The sequence below is a fragment of the Rhipicephalus sanguineus genome, chromosome 5 (genome assembly GCF_013339695.2).
Source record: "Rhipicephalus sanguineus isolate Rsan-2018 chromosome 5, BIME_Rsan_1.4, whole genome shotgun sequence".
In the NCBI taxonomy this organism is placed as follows: domain Eukaryota; kingdom Metazoa; phylum Arthropoda; class Arachnida; order Ixodida; family Ixodidae; genus Rhipicephalus; species Rhipicephalus sanguineus.
The window spans coordinates 208,607,701-208,614,067 of NC_051180.1; positions in this window are offsets into that span (position 1 = coordinate 208,607,701).

The window sequence follows — 6,367 nt, forward strand, 5'->3', positions numbered from 1 at the left end:
GGGCCGACATGGTCGGCGACAGCGGCTCCGCACCGACAAATTCAAAAGCAAGGTAAGGCACAGCCAGGGCACGTGGCAGATCCGCGAATACACACACTAGAAAGGGAAACAAAGCACTCAAACAGGAATAGCTGAACTCAGGAACGCAGATCGTATCTTCCGATGCCTCTTGGTCGGTTAGCGCAGCGGCCATAGTCAGAGCCCTCGCCAGCAGCACCAAATCCGCCTTCGAAACGTCGAGCCCTCCGCGGGGCCGTACAATGACCTTAATCTGGTCTTTCGGCAGCCGAGGGAGTCGCGAGGCGGCTACGACCTTCTGAACTGTCGAGCGGGAGCGGGCGTTGAAAATGTCCCTTCTGTTGCTGTGTTTGCCGTCGTCTTGGCAGCAGCAGGGGCCGCGCGTTTTTGCCGGATCCGTTTCCGTCGGGCGCCAAGGGCGGTGGTCCCACCCCGCTCCGTCGAAGTCATCGGATTGATGTCCATGCCTTCAATGTCACCATCTCGGGCATCTTCGCCGTCTGTTCAGAGGCGACGGGGGCCTGACGAGGCCCGGCGCTGCCGTGTAAGTGCTGCACTGGAAGCTAACCCTAGCTCCGTACTCGTAGCCAAGCCTGTGAGTGGTTAGGCTTAGGTGCCCGTCCACCGCTTCGCGCACTCAAAGTTCAATAACTCGCCGAAAAGTTCACTCACCCCAACGAGAACGGTGTCGTCAGAAAGCTTGCACAAAACTCGTTTAGAAAAGTCCAGTATAACGGTGGAGAACACAAGAAAGATGTCCGAAAACATTTAAAGAAGCGGGAGCCGACGCGGCCGCGTCTGCATTCCCGGACGCCACCTAGCGGACCATTGGTAAAGAAGAAAAGGATCGACGATAAGACAGCACGCAGCCTCATTCCGCTTAGTCCCGTTGCCGGAAGATTTTACCTACCGCCCAAAATACACAAAAACCAGGAAACCCAGGCCGTCCCATTGTTTCGGGCATACAAACAATAACGGAAAACATATCTCGTTACGTGACAGTTTAATCAAATTTAGTTCCAGCAACATTCGCTTCCTTCGTTAAGGATACTAATGACTTTCTCAAGGGCATAACCCACCTAACTGTTCCTGAAGGCTCGTTTCTGGTGACGATGGACGGTCACTTCCCTCTATACTAATATCCCCCACAAGGATGGTATTCAGGCTGTTCTAGATTCGTATGAACACTTCCAATCTGACAAGCTGATTGACCAGCTCAACCCTTGAAACCTTGCTGAAGTTAATTCTTGAGTTCAACAACTTCGAATTCAACGGTTTCTCATTATGTACAAATAAGTGGAACATCGATGGGAGCAAAGATAGGCCCTACCTACGCCAACGTCTTATGGGAGTGCTCGAAGACGCGTTTCTTAAAAGTGTGCCACTAAAGCCTATGTACTTCAAACGCTACATCGATGATATATTCTCATTTGGACACACAGTGAAAGAGAACTGCTGAACTTCATAGCGAAATTCAACCAGGCACACCCGACTATAACATTCTCGCATATTTACTCACCCTTGTCTGTAGACTTCCTCGACGTCACGATTACCATTTCCCATGGACGCCTGAGTACTAAACTCTTTCAAAAGCCAAATGATAATCATCAATTATCTTCATTTTGAAAGCAGCCACGTGGCGCCATTGGGAAGACTGGCATCCCATATAGCCAGGCACAGCGCTTTAGGCGCATATGCTCCGAAGAACAGGATTTTAATTCTTGTTGTCAGGAGCTCAAGAAGAAACTTCTCAAACGAAAATATCCGGAGAAAATTATCGACGATGCGATACACCGAGCTGCAGAACGCGACCAGATGGACAGTTTAAAAGGTAGCAAGAAGGCCAACGTGTCACAGTCTGCTAATTTGGTACCAACACATTCGGGCGTCCATCCCCAAGGTTGGGAGGCATACTTCGTAAACATTATAACATCCTTACCCAAAGCGACAGACTAAAAAGCCGTTTTTCCTGAGCCTCCTCGTGTCGTGTACAGGACGCTCGAAAAACATAGGTGACATTCTTACGTCGTCTAAAATTGTAACAGCTATCATCACCGGTTGCAGCCGCCTGCAACAAACCACGGTGTAAGTTTGTCCTCATATAACGCCTTCAATCACTGCCACCATACAATCAAAACCAACTCACATTCACACTTAGAGAAGTTTCAATTGTGATTCATCTAACGTAGTGTACCTCCTTGAGTGTGGCACCTGCCACATGCATACATAGGGCAGACGGAAACACCGTTCAGAATCAGGTTCAACAATCACAGATCGCATGCCAAATCCCAACCAGACCTTCCACTATCAAAACAATGTCAACATGCCGGCCACTCATTTAAACAACCTCAAAGTGAATCTGGATCCGCACTAGCCGTGACCGTGAGCTTCGTGAATCGTACCTGACTCTGGAATCAACGAAAGCAAAGGGAAACTAACTTGTATAGCGCTAGACTAAGAATGAAGATGCGCTGTTGCACAGTGTAGCGCCTGCATCGCCTGTATCGCGCCTTCTTGGTCTTTTATTTCGTTTTAATAGGTTGGTCTTTTGTTGTTGTGTTTTTTTTTTCGCTTTTTTTTCCTTTATTTATTGCAATGGCTTGAATTGTAGGCTCATTTATCCCCCTCGTTACACTGAGATTGTACTTATACTGTCATGCCTTGTCATTACACCTGTGCATATGTACATCTTCTACTACGCATAATCACGGTACACGTCACAATTATCGGAGAGATTCGATCTGTATGTCTTACTCTCTGTATTCGCATTCTGTTCTGTTCTTAAAACACGTGATAATGTGTGATGCGCATTGCTGTTCCAATCAGTGCAGATGGCGCTGACTTGTTTTTGAAAAGTGCTTTTAAAGCCATGTATCAAATGTTCTCGCGTTACTCTGACGAAGGCTGGTCCACCAGCTGAAAACGTTAAGTAAATCTGCTTTCAAGAATGTTTCGTCGCCCCTTCCTTGCATATAATACGTCGGGTCCAGCGTGAATGACGTTCAAAGAATTCGATATATATATATATATATATATATATATATATATATATATATATATATATTGTAGGACAGTAAATAGATCTAATAACACTTGGAGCGAAATTGCATGAACTTAGCTTATCGTTAAAAAAAATCTCCAACATTTCAATGTCTGTAATTAATATACTCACCAATTCTGAGAACTGCATTGCGTTTATTGTCTCCGTAACACATCGAGAACCAACCTTTATGATTACGAGACATAGCACACTAAATATATCTGAAGTAACGTTCTTACTCTCAGAATTGTTTGCTTAATAAAAACTGATCTTAGAAATGTTTGGTACCTTCGTAAGGACAATTTAACAGCATATATATAATGATGGCAGTCTTGTGATAACAGTAACTCCTTAAGAAAAAAAATAATAAAAGCCAATTTTTGGCCCTTTGGTTTTGCTTCGAGTATTAATGAGTGTCTGGATCCACCACTGATCTTAGTGTGATCACGGCAGTGTCCAGACAAGAGACGACATTGAATGCAATGTTTGGTCGGTTCAAGATGTTCCAGTCTCTGCCCACACGAACAGAACGAAAACGTGGAGTTCATGCGGGAGCGCAAAATAAAAGGCAAGGCGCGATACTCCACTGATTCCTCCTGCGCGACATGCACCGTGCAGGCGCTCCGATGGACCGCAGCGCCCCCTGCGCAAGCATCCGTTGCGCGGACGCGGCCTTGCATGGGGGACGGCGCGGAGACGGCAGACCATGGAGCACGGAGGAAGGAAAGAACAGAGGAGGGGCCCTGACGTCACTCTAGGTGAAGCCGGAAGTCGGCCATATTGACCGGGCAGATCCGCCTCTCTTGTTTACCTGCAAACAGCGCAGTGGAAGGCGCGTCGCTCTCTCCCGCTCGAAAAGCACGTGGGCCGCACGGCGCGCGTGCCGTGACGATCCGAAACCAACTGAACGGAATTCAACACGCTGGGCCAGCGCGATACCGCTGGCGAAATCATTTCGTGCGTTGCAGTTGCGCACGAGCCTACAGCGTTCGTCGGCTCGTCTGTCTACCCTTGAATGCCCTTCTTCAGCGTCCGAGGTGAAACAGCAAGGAGCGCGCGCATCTGCTAGCAGAGGAGCACGCGAGCGTCTGTTGGCGGTTTAGGCAGATTAGGGGCCTGGCGTTTCTCGCGTCGACTGCGGCGACGGCTTCCGTAAGTGACGAAACGACTGTAGTGAGTGCACGCAGTACGGAACGTTCGACTAGCCATATCGTTCGGTTGTCAAACTGTGCTTCGGCTACGAAGGTAAACAAGCAGAACCAAGTAAACAAGCGTTCGCTTGCATAACCGAACCTAGCCTAGCTAAGCCGCAACCATTATTTTAAACGCTTAAGTTTTATGCTGCTGCTTTGTTTTTCTTTGTTCGGGCTATCAGCCACAATGCGAGCTTGACGCGGTAATAGAGTACGAATAAAATCCGCGCTATCTCACGGCACTTAAGAATCAGTGATGACCGACAGAGCTCGTACTTCACGTACGTAGTACGTATGTACGTACTTCATACATTCCGGCATACAGACCCATGGCTAAACCAACGGAAGTTTACGAGCACAAACACGTATTTTCATGATGGCTTGATCAATTGCTTTAACTTACTGAACAAGGCCGCCACTCACCGGGGAAATGTGCTCCAAATACATACGTCATCTGCTTTATCCGCTGCACGGTACGTGAATACCCGCTCCTTCCACGCACTGTTGAGGCCCCGTGGCTACCAACAGGATTTGTAAACGTTGCTCGGTACAATAACCACCGGATGAACACGGCGTAGCGAACAACGCGGCACAAAAAAGGGATATCCGCCACGGTTCGGTATGAGATACATGAAAGCGTTCAAGCCGCTGCCGTTAAGCCAGCTACACTGCACCACACGTCGCGCCACGTAACCATAGTAGGGTGGCTAATATGGCTGCCGCATTGCTGGCGGGTGCGGGGCACGAGACTAAAAAGCCACCAAAACATCGCCCAATGTTAGCGGTGTAAGCACATTTCATGGTGGCTACCCTGTGCCACCGAGCAAAACTAGCGTCTTCGTGTACCCAGAAATTCCCTAGGGAAGTCGCCAAGTGAGGTGAAACTTGAGGCACTCGAGAGCGTGCGTTGCGTTAAAATTTCTCTGTATGTCCTGCTTCATGTTACATCGCGAGTGTTCGCTTGAATTGATACAGATTGTCAAGACTATCAGCAGCGCTAAGAAATTCATCATCTGCGCATTTATTATTTGACCTGAAATGTAGCAGCTGCCGTTTGAAGTAGACATCGGTAGCACTATGCGATCATGCTTCAGGCCACCTGATTCGTTGGTATCTTGTAATAATCTCTGTTGGCATAATTAAGTTTCTCCATGACCCTATTACAAGAAGTGGCTTGGTCTGTTCTCTAATGAAGAGGGTTGCAGCTAATTCGTTTGCGTACAGGTACAGAAGAATTGAAGAAACCTTTGCTGTGCACTTGCGCGTTTATTAGACGTTTGGGTGCTCCTACGGTGACTGGAGACTGCGTGGGCGCCTGTTTTGTAATTAAAGAAGACAAAGCGTCAGGCAACGTATGTGGCAGTTACGATTTCCCCTGCTGGTGGGCTTCGCTGCACAGCGATACGTCGATACCGTAATGCACAGTACATGCTTTGTGGCATAACACAGCTGCCATGCCGTAAAGCTGACTATAGTGAATCTGTCATCTTATAACACGTATATATAATGTAAATATATAATGCATTGAATCCAAGGGGCAGTGCAAGCGTGGCGTAAAAAAGCAGGGTACGAGTCAAAATATGGGCGGCATGCGCAGCACAGATTTCTTTGCGCTCCACAATGAAGGAATTGCTTTGTAAGTTTTGCCGCTACACAGGGGTGTAATGCGACAAAAACTAAGTGCCACGCTGTGAAGCTTGCTAGCTGTGTCGCCAGGTTGCTTCATGTGGCGCAAAGTGTTCTCTGGTCCGATATACGTACACGTTTCACACGACCAGGTTGATGAAAAATAAGTAATAGGAAAACTTTAACGGCTTCACAGCAGCTTTAGAACCAACATTGCCTCGAGGGACAGTCCGAGACGCCCATCAACGGATCCTTCTAGAATGAATATTTAAGCTTCAGACAGGCATTTTATGCATTTTTAATTACGGGTATATCGAACTATTTAGCGATATGCCCTTTGATTCCGATGTATGCGAGTTTTACTGTATATACACTTAGCCGCGACAGTGTGCATTCGTAACATATTGGTCGGTTCAGCGAAGCATTATGTGGTGGAGCATTGATTTTCCGGGCGTAAACAAATACTTTTTTATTATATAATATTTAGGAG